Source organism: Pan troglodytes, chromosome 22, assembly GCF_028858775.2.
Source record: "Pan troglodytes isolate AG18354 chromosome 22, NHGRI_mPanTro3-v2.0_pri, whole genome shotgun sequence".
NCBI classification, from domain to species: domain Eukaryota; kingdom Metazoa; phylum Chordata; class Mammalia; order Primates; family Hominidae; genus Pan; species Pan troglodytes.
This window is the reverse complement of record NC_072420.2, coordinates 46,764,998-46,781,536: the sequence shown is the minus strand read 5'-3', so window position 1 is coordinate 46,781,536 and position 16,539 is coordinate 46,764,998. Positions and strand designations below refer to the sequence as shown.

The 16,539-nt window shown below is 54.0% G+C and overlaps 1 protein-coding gene across 2 annotated transcripts in view; it reads right to left on the bottom strand.

Moving 5' to 3' along the window:
* Positions 1 to 1,612, bottom strand: part of COL6A2 (collagen type VI alpha 2 chain) — a 35,456-nt gene extending 33,844 nt beyond the window's left edge. Inside the window, exon 1 of one of the 2 annotated variants that reach the window (XM_016938669.4) lies at positions 1,511 to 1,612. The gene's annotated coding sequence lies outside the window, so the exon portion shown is untranslated. The remainder of the gene's footprint in view (positions 1 to 1,510) is intronic. The other variant, XM_024352369.3, reaches the window with a different exon arrangement.
* Between the last annotated feature and the right edge of the window lie 14,927 nt (positions 1,613 to 16,539).

Sequence of the window (16,539 nt, the reverse complement as noted above, 5' to 3'; positions counted from 1 at the left end):
GGACCTGGGCAGCCCCGTCCCAGCCAGTGCCCCGCGGGCTGGGTAGGGCTCCTTCCATGAGCAGCGCCAGGACACCTGCTTGTGGCGGGTGAGCCCCGCATCAGGCGCCCGACTTTGCATAAACGTGAAATAGGCCACAGGAGGCAGCAACTCAACGTGCAGGGCCGTGTTTAAGAGAAAGCATCTCACCGGGCCTTTCTTTCCTTTTTTTTTTTTTTTTTTTTTTGAAACAGTCTCGCTCCCTCGCCCAGGCTGGAGTGCAGTGGCGCGATCTCAGCTCACTGCAACCTCCGCCTCCCAGGTTCAAGTGATTTTCTCCTGCCTCAGCCTCCCAATTAGCTGGGATTACAGGTGCCTGCCACCACGCCCGGCTAATTTTTTTTTGTATTTTTAGTAGAGACGGGGTTTCACCCTGTTGGCCAGGCTGGTCTCGAACTCCTGACCTCAGGTGATCTGCCCGCCTCGGCCTCCCCAAGTGTTGGGATTACAGGCCTGAGCCACCGTGCCCGGTCTGGACTTTCTTGAAATAATCACCAGAGTCGAAGTGCAAGGGGGCCTCCAAGCCAGAGCTGTGTTATCGCAAGAACAAGGAGCTCCGCGGATCGCAGGCCCCTCCTTTCTGGGTTCTGACCCCAAAGGGAAGGTCCCTTCTCCAGGGGCGCCCTAGGCGCGGGCACCGGGGTCCTGCTGGCACACCCCGGATGGGCACCGCTCGCCCGCACACCTGCGGCTCCACAGAGGGCCGATCCGTTCGGTTGCCAGCAGTGGAGACCCAGGCCCAGCGGTTCCACCAGCGCCCCCCGCGGAGTCCCAGGGCGGGTGTGGGCGGCCCGGCAGGGGCTGCGGGTCGCTGTCAGCCCGGGTCCCGCCGCCCTGTGGAGCCGCCTCCGTCTGCAGCTTCTCCTGGGCCTGGCGGGGCCCTCGTGGGCTCCAGGCCGGGAGGGGCGCAGCGATGGGGCGTCGGGGCCACCCGCGTCCCCTCCCCGCCCTGTCCCGCCCTCGGGCACCGAAAGCCCCTCCTCCCCCCGCCCCGCCGCCCCTTCCGTCCGGCCCGGGGAGAGGCCCTGCGCCCCCGGAGGTCCCAGCCAGCCGGGGCGTCTTCCCCGCGGGCCGGAGCCGGACCCGAACCGCTCGCAGATGCGGGGCCTGGCGGGGCGTGCGGTGCCGGGGTCGTCTCGGGAGCGGGGGTCCCAGCACCGAGCTCGGGCGCAGACAGGGACCCCCCCACCCCGCCCAGGCCGGCTCCGCCCCAGAGGAGGCCGCGGGGAGGTGGCCCCAAGTCGCGGGCCCGAGGGTCGGACCCTCAGACGCGGAGCCACAGGGGCAGGCGCGGCCCCAGCCCCGCGAGGAGGAGCCCCGAGCCCCCCGAGCCCCCGCGCCGTCCCTGGGGCTGGAGTCCCCCTTCCCGGGGGCCCGAGGGACGGAGCCGCCGCCGCCGCCTTCCCAGGACTCGGGGTCACCCCCCGCGGGCCGAGCGGCTTCCAGGGTGCGGGGTCCGGGAGGCGCTCACCTGGTCCCGAGGAGGCTCCGCTCCCGACGGCCCGAGGCGCGGGCGCCGAGTAAGCAGCAGGGAGGGAACCGCGGCCGGCGCCGCCCCCTTTATACCCCGCCCCGCCTGCCTGACCCGACCCGCCGCCAGGAAGCGCTGCGGCCCCGCGGATGGGAGGAGGGGGCCGGGGGGACGGGAGGGGGATGGGAGGGAAGCGGGGACCCTCGAGGGCGGGAGGCAGGAGGAGGTGGAGAGGGTGGGGACCCCCCTGCAGCCCGGGCCGAGCTCCCCCGCCATCCCCTGCCCGCTGCTGCTCGGACTTCGCGTCCCGGGCCCGGCCGCCCGTCGCCCCCGCCCCATTTCCCGGACGACCTGGCTGGGGCTGTGTCCGCCTCCGGGGCCCTGGGTGTTGGGGACCGCGCCCCGCACGCAGGGCCGACGGGGGCCCTGGGACTCGCCCCTTGGTAGGAGCTGCCCTGGGGGGTGCAGGGTTCCCCCCATCAGCCCCCCCACCCCTCCCCTACCCCGTGTCCTGTGTCCCGCTGGCTCAGGCCTCCTGCGAGAGGCCCCGGGTCAGGAGCTCCTGCAGAAACTGCCGCTCCTGGGGCCTGAGGGGGGGGAGCCGGGAGGGCAGGGACAGCAGAGCCTGGGTGCGGAGGTTGGGGCAGAGCCTGGGCATGCGGCGAGCCACCCCTGCCACCCCTTTCCCGCTGGAAACCACAGGTGGGCTTGGTGCTGGGCCCTGGGACCACCGTGAGGTCCCCACCTGAGCCCAGCCGGGGACAGAGTGACAGGGGTCCCTGGTAGGGCTCTGTCTGGGGTCCCCACTCCCCACCCTGGTCACAGCCCCCCAGCCAGGGCCGGGGTTCCTCCTTGAGGTGAGGCGCAGGCGGGGTTGGGGAGAGGTCCCTGGGCTCCGGGACAGGGCCCCCTTCAGAGCTGTCCTGGAAGGGGGCGGAGCGGCTGGGGGCGAGGTCCCTCTTCTGATGAGCAGGTTTGCAAATGTGGTGTGTGTGTGTCTGAGACTCAATGTGTGTGGTGTGTGCATCTGAGTGTGTGGTGTGTGTCTGTGTCTGAGACTGAGTTTGAGTCTGTGGTGTGTGTATCTGTGTGTGGTGTGTGTCTGTGTCTGAGACTGAGTGTGTGTGCATCTGTGAGTGTGTGGTGTGTGTCTGCGTCTGAGGTTGAGTGTGAGTGTGTGTGTCTAAGTGTGCCTGAGTGTGAGTGTATGTGCCTAAGTGTGCCTGAGTGTGGCAGCCACATGGTAGCCATGAGTCCAGGGCTCCTGCCTGCTGCTCCTGAGCACAGCTGACTGCGGGCACCGTGTGCCACTCCCCTGGGTCCACGCCGAACTCTCACCTGGGCAATGCCTCCTGCTTCCAAGCCAGCAGCTCCCAGGGGGAAGCCAGGCCCCTCCTCACAAGACCAGAATCCTTTAGGGGTTACCTTGGCTCCAGAAGTTCTCCTCGGCCTGGCCAGCACTGTCTAGGGGCACGTGCTGGCCAAGGCTCCCCGTATCTCCTTCACAGGGGTCTCACCTGTGGTCTGAGGCTTCCATCCTCTTTGGCCACCTCCCCAGCATCCTTCACAGACATTGCACTGATAAATCTCCAGTCACGTCAGAGCTTCCATGGCACCTGCCTCTTGGAAGACCCCAATTAACACAAGTGGTGCAGGAGGGGCCTGAGACTCAGCTGGTGCGGTGGCCGTTTCCCGGCCAACACCGAGGACACCATTCTGGTTGATGTGGGGATATGGGTAGTCTTTGGCACAAAGTTAGGGCCCCAGTTGTTAAATATTTTCACCAAGAGTGATCTGGGACGTTTTCCTGGTGGAAGGGAGGCCTTGTGGGTGTGGCAGTTTCCCCCTTTCAGTGCATGGGGGGAGTGGGGTTGATGCTCCACAGAGGGATGAACGGAGATTGCGACGTTACCCACGGTTGCCCATCAGGCTTGGTGTGAGAACAAAGGGCCTCTCTGGTTGCTGAAAAGGAGTCCCATGTTTGGCAGAGGTAGAACCAGTATGGCTGAGGAGCCGACAGTGACTGTGGGGACCACCTAGCTCTAGGCATGTTTTGATGCCTGGCCACGGCTGGCCTATGTGAAGGTCTGGACCCCGGTTGGGAAAATCTGGGACCCTGAAACATGGGCTGAGACATCCAGGTGGAAGCCCTGGGGGCATGGCCCTGCAGACCCCTGTCCCCTCAGAGCTTGCAGAGGGGCCCCTCCTGCCCTTGGAAGCCAGCACTTCCTCTGTGCTGGAAGATGCTCCAGGGGCCTCCCCTACCAGAGCAGCAGGTGCCCTCACTGGGGGCTGCTCCACCTTGTCTCTTGGCTGCCAGCAGTGACTAGGGAGAAAGTCCAGGGTAACCTGGATGGGGACCTGCTAGGCCTGACCAGGGAGTAGAGAGGTTGCATGTCCAGGAACTGCACGAGGCAGCCAGCATGTGCCTGCAGGAGCCAGGGAGCACCCCCGGTATTAGATTTCCAGGGGGCTTTATCCAGGGGGACAGAAGAACTCTTGAGGCGGAGGCACTTGCTTGGCACATAGGATTAGTTACCTGGCAAGTTCTGCAGGTCGTGGGTCAAAGATGATTCTGGGATGGCTCCCAGAAGCCTGGAGAAAGCGATGGGTCATGTGGAGCCAAGCCGCCCTGGCGGACGGCAGAGGAAGGAAGAAAGAGGCCCAGGGCGGGGACTCCAGTAAAATATGGTGGTTCCCTACTCCATTCCTGGACTTGAGCTAATTTCCTGTCTGGAACCATTGATTGCAGAGGTGGCCAGGTCCCCAGAAGGAAGGACCAGGCAATACCTTGACAAGGATGTTCTGTAGAATCCCGCTGTCACTCACTCAGCTGGCTGCACGCTGGGAAAATCCAGAGATTTTGAGGACAAATGGACACGGGATGTGAGTGGACCTTGATACTGGAGGCCAAAAGTGTCGCTGTGGCCTCCCTGTTAGAGAAGGGGCTGACAGGGCCAGGTAATAAAAAGGAATCCTGGCTAAAGTGTTGGGCACAGTGAGACCCCTGGGCCAGAAGACCATCCAGTGGCCGCTTCCCTGCCCCCTGAGTATGTAATTATAATTTATGTACTTAGTGGCTGGAGTAGCCATATATTGGATCCCAGGCCTGTGTGGTGACAGACATCATAGTGGGGAAGTCCCCTTTCCATGGCCAAGAGAGTAAATCACAAACCACGTTGCATCCTGGGAGGATGGCACCACCATTAAAGGCCTCATGGAGGCGAGGGTGGTGGACTGTCATGTCTGTTTAATTCTCTGGCCTGGTCATTGCAAAGACTGATGGATCCTAGAAAGTGACGCCAGACCACTTAGCCTCAACCCGGTAGTAGCTCCAGTTGCATCTGCTGTGTCTGACGTATCATCGTAGCAGATTAATGAGGCCAGTGATTGGCCATTGCATTCTTTTCTATTCCAATTAGAAAAGAGGATCAGAAACAGTTTGCATTTACATGGGAGGAGCAACAATACTTATTCCCGGTTTAGTGGCAGGGCCACGCTAACTCTGTCCTCTGTCCTAATATTGCCTGAAAAGATCTGGGCACCTGAGCAGTGCACCGGACACCACGCTGATCCATTACAGTGACGACATAATGGGCAGGAGGAGGAACAGAAGGGTCATGAGCTAGAGGCCTTATGAGACACATTTGCATCTGTGGGTGGGAGGTGAACTCCGAGGATTCAGGACCTAACTTCATGGAAGTTTTTAGGGCACCAGTGATCAGGTTCATACCAGGACATCCTCTAAAGTGAAAGAGAAATTGCTACGTCTTGCATCCCCTGCTTCAAAGGAGGAAGCACAGGGCCTGACAGGCCTTTTTGGGTTCTGAAGGCAACATATTTAATTCCTGGGGGCACTGCTCTGACCCACGGCTCAGCTGACGTGGAGGCTGCCAGCTTCGAGGGGGCCAGGAGCAGAAAATGACTCACTTTTTCATGAACCAGCACAGGCTCTCCTGAGAGCCCTGGAGGGAAGGCTCCGGCTATACTGCCTCCTGGTGTGAGGAGGCTTCGCTCTTGTCTGTCCCACTAGGGCGGGGCTGACGTTCTACCCTTGCCGGTGGGCTCTGGTCTGCTTCCCCTCATCATGCCCTTCTCAGCATTCTCATTTTCAGACTGAAGTTGGGTGATTGCTCCTTTTCTCAGAGTGCTTGGGTGCAGCAGGCTGCAGAGGGGCACTGAGGCAGCCCGGCCTCAACCAGGGTTCCCAGGACCTGAGGCCCCAGGCTGGACCCCAGCAGGCTGCAGGCTGCCCTGCGGACACCACACCTCAACACCACAAAGGGCCCTGCTGAGGTTGGCAGTCAGTGCTCAGAGCACCTCCAGGCACGGTTCCTAACGAGCAAGCTGATGCCAAGGTCACATGACCATGAGTTTTTGGCTGCGTTGGGTCCTGTTTATGGAGAGATGGTGGGAGGGGAGCAGCATGGGTGGGTGGTGGTTCACGCTTAGGGGACTAACTGGGAGCTACAGTAAGACACATGCGTACCATTAAGAAGAGACTTTCTCTGTCGGAACTGTGGGTGCTTTCAGGCTGGGCCTGGAGGAGGAGGAAGCCGTGCTGTCCTTTTCTGCCCACGTGTTCTCAGGCCGAGGCAGGCCTTAAGTGGCTCCGTGTGGAAAAGCTCTCCGTGGCTTTCTCACACTCTGGACACCACGTGGACCACTCAGGGCAGCAGGGGCGTTACTCTCGGGCTTGCAGCCTTTCATGGACATTTGAGAAGATGCCTCTGTAGTCAGACTTTCCTCTGCTTACTCATGGAGCCGACAGACAGAACTAATGTTCTCCCCAGCCGCAGCTGATCTCGCCTCAGAAAAAAACGAAAAATGGCAAGACCTGCCACTAATGGGGAATTGCGCATGAGTCAGTTTGTGTCACGGGTGTGTGTTCAGAGCTGGCGGTAGATCCTCCGGCTTTTATTGTTTAAGCCAGAGCCACCACGTTATTCTCAATAATCTCACCCAGGCTCTCGGGCTGCCGAGCACGTGTATTTTTGTCTTTTACTTTCACAATAGCACAGGAGTACTGGAGAATGTGGCGTGGACCATAGTTTACATTTTCAGCGGAAACCAGGACCAGAGGCTGTGTGCTCGGGGCCCAGATGGGGTGAGGACACCAGGTGGTAGGAAGTCGGGGGACAAAGGCTGTGGGCGAGAGCCTTATCGATCCTGCACCAGGAGGAGCCAGGGGAGGCTGCCCTGTCCCACAGAGAGGAGACCGAGGCTCCCAGAGGAGGTCAAGTGGCAGGAAAGAAAACCGCAGTCTTTTCTCTCCCAGTCAGGGGGGTGGTGTGTTTCCCCTCCACCATCTGGGAGGTTGTCTATACTACGTGGGATTTGATTACAAATATTTCAAAATATTTATGCCTGAATAAAACCCTCCTCTTAACCAACCATGCGGTGCTAACTGAAGGGGCCACGTGAATGTCACGCAACTCAGTTCCCTGCTGGCGCAGGACGGCCACACTGACAAATACTTCAGCAGCCGGCACGACCTGTTTGTGACATGAGAATGTCAGGTAAGCATAGCACAGGGCTTCTCACCGCAGGTCCAACCCAGAGTGTAGTGCCACAAGTCCCCAAAGTCTGAAAAAAACTCTATTTTCCTGGGAAGAGGGCCCAGAGATTTAATTGGAAATAGGTACATGTAACTCCAAAGGTAATGCATAGTTTCAAAGAACTGGAACACAACAAAACACACAAAATCCACATGAAGGAAAATTCAGTTTTTCTCTGATGACTTAGGGAGTCCAGAGTTGACACTGCCACCAGTAATCCCATGGTTATCTCCACCACCACCACCATCACCATCATTGCCATCACCACCACCACCACCATCACCGCCACCACCACCATCACCATTATCATCACCACCACCACCATCACCACCATCACCATTATCATCACCATCATCACCACCACCATCATCACCATCACCACCACCATTACCACCATCATCACCATCACCATCACCACTACTACCACCACCATTACCACCTTCACCATCACCACCACCATCATCACCATCATCATCATCACCATCACCACCATCACCACCGCCACCAACACCATCACCACGGCCACATCACCACCACCACCATCACCACCACCACCACTACTACCACCACCATCACCACCACCACCATCATCACCACCATCACCACCACCATCACCACCACCATCACCACCACCACCATCACCATCACCACCATCACCATTATCATCACCACCCTCATCACCACCACAACCACCATCACCACCATCACCATCATCACCACCACAACCACCACCATCACCACCACCATCACCACCATCACCACCACCACCATCATCACCATCACCACCATCACCACCATCACCATTATCACCACCATCACCACCACCACTGTTACCACCATCACCATTATCATCACCATCATCACCACCACCATCATCACCACCACAACCACCACCATCACCACCATCACCATTATCATCACCATCATCACCACCACCATCACCACCATCACCACTACTACCACCATCATCACCATCACCACCATCACCACTACTACCACCACCATCACCACCTTCACCATCACCACCACCATCATCACCATCATCATCATCACCATCACCACCATCACCACCGCCACCAACACCATCACCACGGCCACATCACCACCACCATCACCACCACCACCACTACTACCACCACCATCACCACCACCATCACCACCACCACCACCACCATCACCACCACCATCACCACCATCACCACCATCACCACCACCATCACCACCATCACCACCACCACCATCACCACCACCACCATCACCACCACCACCACTACTACCACCACCATCACCACCACCACCATCACCACCACCACCACACCATCACCCCATCACCATTATCACCATTGCCACCATCATCACCATCACCATGACCTCCCCACTACTGTCACTACTACTACTGCTATCACCATTACCCTCACCCTTACTGTCACCACCATCCATATCACAATCTGAATCAGTTATCCATTTCTCCATAGCAAACCATTCTAACACTTAATGGCTTAAAAAATCATCCATTTAATTTGCTGTTTTTTTGTGGGTTGACACTTTGGACTGGGCTCTGCTGGGCAGCTCTTCTGATGGTTGTATCTGAACTCATTATGTGTTGCCCATCAGCTGAAGGCTTGGAGGAAGCTGAATGATCTAAGATGGCATTACTTATAGGTCTTGTAGGGTTTTGGCCAGGGTGCCTTGGTTCTCCTCCATGTGTCCTCTCTAGAAGTCTAACTCAGACTTGTTTACATGGTGTCAGTATTCCAAGAGAATGAGAGCAGAAGCTGCAAAGATTCTTGAGATCTGGGCCCAGAAGTCACAATACATTGCTTTGCCACATTTTATTGGTCAAAGCAAGTGACAAGGCCAACCAGGATTCAGGCAATGGAGAAGTAGGCTCCAGCACCCAATGCGAAGAGCCGCAAAGATTTTGTGACTCTTTTCAGTCTACCACCACCACCACCAACAACAACAACACTATCACCTTTTCCCATTCCCATAACCTTTGTCTATCCCCACCATCCTCTCCTAAAGGCAAGCACTGACCATTTCAGGAGATTGGATCATAGAAAGATGTAGCCTCTGATCTTAAAGGCCATGCCATGTAGCTGAAGACATACATATTCGTGATGGGTGGATAAGGGTGTTGTAAATCTCTGGATGTACTCCTCACCAACACTGACAAACTCTCTTGAGGGAGAAAGGGTGAAAGTCCCGGGTGACTGCCATCTTCTATCTTCGAGGCAGGGCCTCCGTCTGATACGGGAGAAGGATGTGCTCACCTGCAGAGTGCCCTCTTTGTTAGGTGCATGTTTACAGTTACTTTTCTTTGCCTTTTTATTTGTTATTAATTTTTACCTTTTACTAGTGATTGGCATTAAATAGTTATGACATTACTGTTTATTTTGGGGAAGATAATGCATGGCCACTGTGCAAAAGTCAAAAGGCACAAAAGGGTACAGGGTAAAAGGCCTCCTGCCAGCCCTTGCTGCAAGGCTGGAGTGGGGGAGAATAACTTCCATGCTCACTCGCGCAACTGTGGCCGTCCTCACCCCCTGCTGGCTGGAGACACCAGCTTCTCACCACAGCTCCCCATGTGCAATACAGAAACTTGATTGCCCTAGAGTGGGAGCTCTGAGAGAGAAAGCTGGCAAAAGAGGAGAATGAGATGGTGGCCCAGCAAGACAGAAGTAAACAAGTTTTTGTAGGCTAGTCTTCGAATTACATCTCATCACTTTTGCCGTAATCTGTTTGTTAGCAGTCAGTCACTAGGTCCAGCCTGCGCTCAGGTGGAGGGGATTATACAAGGTTGGGAATACCAGGAGGTAGGATTGCTGCAGGCTATTTTAGAGACTGCCTAGTGTGGGTCTGTTAGCAACACATTTCCTTAGTTTTCATTTGTTTCAACAGCCTTTTATTTAACCTTCAGTTTTGAAAGATATTTCCCTAGGTAAGAATTCCAACTTAGCCGTTATTTTCTTTTGATACTCTGAAGACGACATTCCATTATCTTCTGGCTTTCAGATTTGTGGAAAAAAATCTATCTTTCTGTTGTTTCTTTAAAGAAAATGTGCTTTTTTCCTCTGGTTTCTTTCAAGGTTTTCTTATCGTCTTTGGTTTACAGCAGTTTTATGATGTACCTAGGAACGATGTCCTTTATGTGTAGATTTTCTTTTTTGAATCTGTGGTAAGATATCTTTTATCAGTTTTAGAAAAGTTCTTGCTTATGATCTCTTCAGATATTGCCTCTGCCCCTTTCTGTCTTTTGTTTTCCTCCTGGGCCTTAAATTTCACAGGTTAGAGCCTTTAATCATCTTCCATGCATCTCTTATATGCTTTTCTATATTATCTGTCTTTGTCCTTCAGTCTGCCCATTTCCTTTTGACCTATTTTCAAATTAACTTATTCTCTTTTCTGCTATGTCTAATCTGCTATTAATCCTATCCATTGAGCTTTTAACATTAATTATTGCATTTTTTACTTTTAGAATTTCTGTTTTATCTTCAGTGTCAATTACTTTTTTTAACGCAACTATCTCATCTTCTAATGTCTCATGAATCATACTTATTTTAAAGTTCATGTCTGATAACTCCCAAATCAAGGCCACCCATGGATCTGTTTCCCTTGTTTTTTCCCCCATACAGGCATACGGTCCTGTCTCTTTTCTTGCTGGGTTATTTTTGATTAAGTGTTGGACATTGTGTATGAAATATTGTAGAAGCTCTGTTTAATGTTATCTTACTTTTTATAGGATTTAATGTTATTTTGGTGGACAGTTGGTGTAGGGACAGGTCACCTTTTTCCAATCACAGTTGGATGTAATTCAAATCTAAGTTTATGTCTTTGTGAATACTGATATATCACCAGTTTTTCCCTAATCCTAGAGCCTAACTTTCCAAGGGACCAGCTGAGAGTCTAAGGTATTTGCTGAGGGTTCTGTTCCTTCGAGGGCCCTAAATTCTAGGTGTTTTCTCCCTAGCACTGAGAAACTGGCAAAGAGTATGCTTAGTTTGTTTTTCTTTCCAAAATAGGTTTATTCAGGTATATTTTACATAACATAAAATTCACCCTATTCAAGTATGAGTATGCAATTCAATAATTTTTGGCAAATTTACCAAATGGTATAATCATAATCATAAATCAGCTTTAGAAAGTTTTCATCACACCAATAAGACTTCTTATGCTCATTTATCGTTAATACCCTTTCATACCCTCCACCCCAGGAAACCACTAATCTGCTTTCTGTCTATAGATTTGCCTTTTCTGGATGTTTCATGTAAATGGAATCATACAGAATCATACAGTATGTGGTCTCTTGTGTCTGGCTTCTTTCATTTAGCATAATGTTTTTGAGATTCATTTATGATAGGCTATGTGTCAGTAGTTAATTCTTACCAAGGTACAATATTTTTTTCTGGAATAAATGCTTTTCAGGTTGTTGCAATACTTTGGTTAATCTGTAGAGCTCTGAAAAAGAATATTTTGATACTTTTTCTAGTAATTTCTTTGCTTTTAAGGAAAACTGGATTTATGGAGGTTCTCACTCCACCATTCCAGAAGTCCTGGCCTTATAATTAATTTTTGTTCATTGATCCTGTGCCTTGTCAAATTCACTTATCGGTTCTTGCAGCTTTTAAAATAAATTCTGTAGAATTTTCTAAGCACAAAATAATATCCTCTGTGAATACAGACAATATTACCTCATGATGTAGTCTGGCTCTGTGTCCCCACCCAAATTTAGTCTTGAATTGTAATCCGAATTGTAATCCCCACATGTTGGGGGAGGGATCTTGTGGGGGTGGTTAGATCATGGGGGTGGTGCCCCCATGCTGTTCTCATGATAGTGGGTGAGTTCTCACAAGATATGATGGTTTTATAAGGGGCTTTTCCCCCTTTCACTCTGCACTTCTCTCTCCCTGCCACCATGTGAAGAAGGACATGTTGGCTTCCCCTTCTGCCATGATTGTAAGTTTCCTGAGGCCTCCCCAGCCATGTTAAACTATGAGTCAATTAAGCCTCTTTCCTTTATAAGTTACCCAGTCTTGGGCAGTTCTCTAAAGCAGCACGAGAACAGACCAATACACCTCTTCTTTCCAATATGTATACCTTTATTTCTTTTTCTTGCCTTTATCCGCTAGTTAAACCTCCAGTACAATGTCAAATAGCAGTGGTGAGAATGGATGTCCTTAACATAGTCCTGAATTTAGAGAGAAAGTCCACTGTCTTTCACAGAAATATGGTATTAACTATAGGGTAACTTTGGTGGTTGTTGGTGATGATGCTCTTTATTATGTTGAGAAAGTTAACTTCTTTTTTTTTTAGTTTTTATTTTAGAGAAAGTTAACTTCAATTTCTAGTTTTCTTAGAGTACTTTCACAAACAGGCATTGCATTTTGTCAAATATACTTTCTGCATTTATTGAGGTGATCAAATTGTTCATCACCTCTATTCTGCTATTATAGTAAATTATATTGTTTGATTTAAAAAATCTTAAGCCAAAATTGCATAAGCACAGTTAGCTATGGTATAGTATCCTTTATATAAATTGGCAGGTTCAATTTGCTAATGCTTTGTTAAGGAATTTTGTGTTTATGTTCATTTGAGATGTTGGTCTGTGTTTTTCTTTTCTGGTTTGGGTATCAGGATGATTTTGGTCTCATCAAATAAATTTTGAAATGTTACCTTCCCTTCTATATTCTGAAAGAGTTTATTCAGAATTGGTGTTACTTCTTTCTTAAATGTTTGATATAATTCTCCAGTGAAGACCTCTCACACAATTTTCTTAATAACTATAGGAATATTTTTGAGTTAATTTAGATAATTTATATATTTCAAGGAATCTTTTTATTTTATATAAGTTGTCTAAATTTATTGGCATAAAGTTGGTCGTCATATTTCTTTATTGTCCTTTTAATGTCTGTCAGATCTGTAGTGATGTTTCCTATTTCATTTCTCATGTTAATAATTTGTCACTTCTCTCTTTTAAAAAATCAGTATAGATAGAGTTGTATCAAATTTATTGATCTTTTCAGAGTCAGCTTTTTGTTGTGTTGATTGTCTCTATTGTTTGCCTGTTTTCTATTTCAGTGTTGTGTGGCTGGGCCTGTCATTTTATTTGGGATGATGACCAAGTTTGAAGGCCACCATTCAGCCCAGGCCAGCCTGTCTGAGGATAGCAGTGCCACCGACTGGTCCATGATGACAGTGGTCGGGATGGTGGGGCAAAAGCACCCAGGTGATCAGTCACAGGGGCAGGGTCCTGGAGTCACACTGTGCCCTGGCTGTGTCACTGCTCCTCCTCAGTCACAGGGGCAGGGTCCTGGAGTCACACTGTGCCCTGGCTGTGTCACTGCTCCTCCTCTGTCACAGGGGGAGGGTCCTGGAGTCCTGGAGTCACACTATGCCCTGGCTGTGTCACTGCTCCTCCTCAGTCACAGGGGCAGGGTCCGGGAGTCCTGGAGTCACACTGTGCCCTGGCTGTGTCACTGCTCCTCCTCGGTCACAGGGGCAGGGTCCTGGAGTCACACTGTGCCCTGGCTGTGTCACTGCTCCTCCTCGGTCACAGGGGCAGGGTCCTGGAGTCACACTGTGTCCTGGCTGTGTCGCTGCTCCTCCTCGGTCACAGGGGACTCTTCACCGCACCTGGGTCGGGCGAGCTGCCCGTGAGGAACTTCCCAGGATACCAGGGTTGGGACGGTGGCAGCCGCAGGCAGGTTTCCCTGGCTCACTGTGGAGGTGTCAGCACCACTGGGTGCACGCGCATGCCAGCTGGCATGATGGTGTGAAACCACACACAGCCAAACCTGGAGCACCTAAGTGTCCTTGATGGACGCAAGAGGAGAGAAGTCCTGTGATTGGTTTAAGACAGGCTGGAAATACCTTTTAACAAAACCCAATATCTACCTCTAATGAGCCTTAGTCTCACATTATTAGAATTGTACATTTACCCTGATGCCAACGTCAGGTTGATGGCGAAACCTGGGACGCATTCCAATGTGTTCCTCCTTTTCCGGCTCCCGCCCCACCCAGGGACCTGTCCCTCAGGGTGGCCTGGGCTCCCCTCTGGACCTGGCCTCGGGTGCAGCCTCTGGGTTTGACCATTCGCAATTCTCACCGAGGCCCCTGACCCTCCCCGGCACCACTGTACTCGCCTCCCGGGTCAGCCCTCGTCTGGCTGGTAGCCCCTCCCGCAGCCCCCAGGACGGCAGGAGGGTTCAGACGGGAACACGGGAGCAGATGAGTCTGCTGCTGCTGCTCATAGGAAGCCACCACAGGACAGGGTCAGAGGGCACTCACAGCAGCCACAGGGCTGGGTGTGGGGCGGTCACACTGCCTGGGACCATTTGCCAGTTTTAGAGGGGAGGGGACGTCACAGAGCTCAAGACAGGGCCCTGGGTCCCCCCCAGAGCTGCACTAGGGGGTCTGGGACCACAGCTCGCCTGGGATGGGTTCGGACCCGGAGACTGAACATCCAGCCTCAAAGTCAGGCTATTGCTGCTTGCATCTCCGCTGCCCTGTATGTTGGCGGGGGTGGGGAGCAGCCCCCCTGTTCCACAGGCATCGGGAGCGGCTCACAGCCCGTGCAGCCGAGCCACAGGGATGACACATCCCCAGAAATTAGGAATACCACCTGGAAGGGACCCTAGGAGCCGTCTGTGGTGGGGCGCCCATTCCACATCCTCAGGGTACAGGGCCTGCTCTCCCCAGCTTCTCCCCTACAGGCCCAGAACACAGGCCTTGTCTGCGCCTCCCTCCCACTCCCGCCTGCTCTGCTCTGTTGAGGTCGGGAGGAGTGGGGCGTGGTGGGGCTGTGTGCCCTGTTGCGTTTCTTTGGGGGCACTGGTCCTCCTGGCTCCTGGGCAGCTCCCTCCCGTGGTCTGAGGCACTCACGCTGCCCTCTGGGCCCCTCCCGCTCTGTGGGCTGAGGTCTTGGAAGACTCAGTGACGTTGGCCGCAGAGAAGCCTCTCTTCCCTTTGAAGGAGCCGCTTTCCGGCAGGAAGAAAATTTTAAATTGTCGGACAAATCAAGCCCTAAACAGAACCAGCTGTCCTGAGGATTAACGGCCTTGAGACCCGGAACAAATGTGCAGCCCCGCGTGGAGGGCGCGGCGCTGTGGGCGGCAGCCGGGGGGTGGCTATGAACTTGTGAGCTGGAAGCCACTTCGAGAGGGCCTGATTCCAGGGCCCACAGTCGTCGCAGGGGTGGGATTTTCTGGGGCTGGTTTAACCGAAATGCCACAGGGGCCTCTCAATTTCTCCCCAGAGTCAGGACTCCCTGGAGGTTGCCGCCTGCCCTCCCCCAGGGTCTGAGGCCCGGCCTTGGAGGGCCCTGTGGAGACTCCACTGGGCAAACCTCTCAGTGAGCAGATGCGGTCGAGGGTGAGACCAGCAACATGTGGCCCCCTCCCTGCTCAACGCACCCAATTACCCAACTCACTTATTAGATCCCCGCACGTGCAGATGTGGTGGCAGGCGGGGGAGGGCTACTGGGTGCGGCCCAGGGCCTCCCAATAAGACCTGGATGGTGACGATGGCCTGCAGGCTGGGAGCACCTTGCCTGCCCGGCTGCCCCCCAGGTCACCTCTTCCAAGCTCAGGTCCCTCTGGACAAGACTCTGAGTCCCCCACCCCACCCAGCTCTCCAGGGGCCCCCTCCCACCAGCTCAGAGACCCCCTTTACCAGGCGCCCCACTCTGCCCCCACGAATGCTCAAGGCCCCGATCCCTGCCAGCATGTCTTCTGGCCTCAGCTCACGTCCCAGGGACTGGTCACCCAGGCTCCCCACCTGAGTGGAAGCCCAGTGGCCTTCCTGGAGGAGGGGGTCATTTTCTTGGCATCGCCAGGTCCTGAGTCCTCCTGAGCTTCTCTCCCCTGCAGTTGGTGTGGACAGTCCCAGGCGTGGCACCCCAGGGACACAGAGGCCCAAAGTGAGAGGACCCTCTAGCCCACCTGGCTTCTCTGTCAAGGCCCAGCCTGTGGGACAGGTCGGGACTGGGAGGGTCTCTGGGGAGCAAGGGTCAGATGGGGAAGAGAGGTCAAGTGGGTGGGTCCCTGCCGGGAGGGGGCACAGCACGCCCAGGCCTGCTCACTCTGGGACTCACCACAGCCTCCTGGGGCCACACCATGATGGCTGAGCAGCGAGTGTCATCGTCCAAGCTGTGACTGAGGCGGGGTGAACGGTTGCCTGGGGAGGGTGGGCCGGGCTGTTGACCCTGAAAGCCGTCCTGGGGAGGGTGGGCCGGGCTGTTGACCCTGAAAGCCGTCCTGGGGAGGGTGGGCTGGGCTGTTGACCCTGAGAGACGCCCTGACGGGAGCCCCGAGGTTGCATCTGCAGGACCCCGCCCCCACCTGGCCTGGCCTCGGGGGGCTGCTGTCCCCCGTCCTTGTACTGCCCACAACAGACACGCACGGCAGCCTCCAGGGACTGCAAAGCCACAGTGTGTTTGGGGGGCGGCCTCTGGACCCTGGGCTCTGGGGCCCT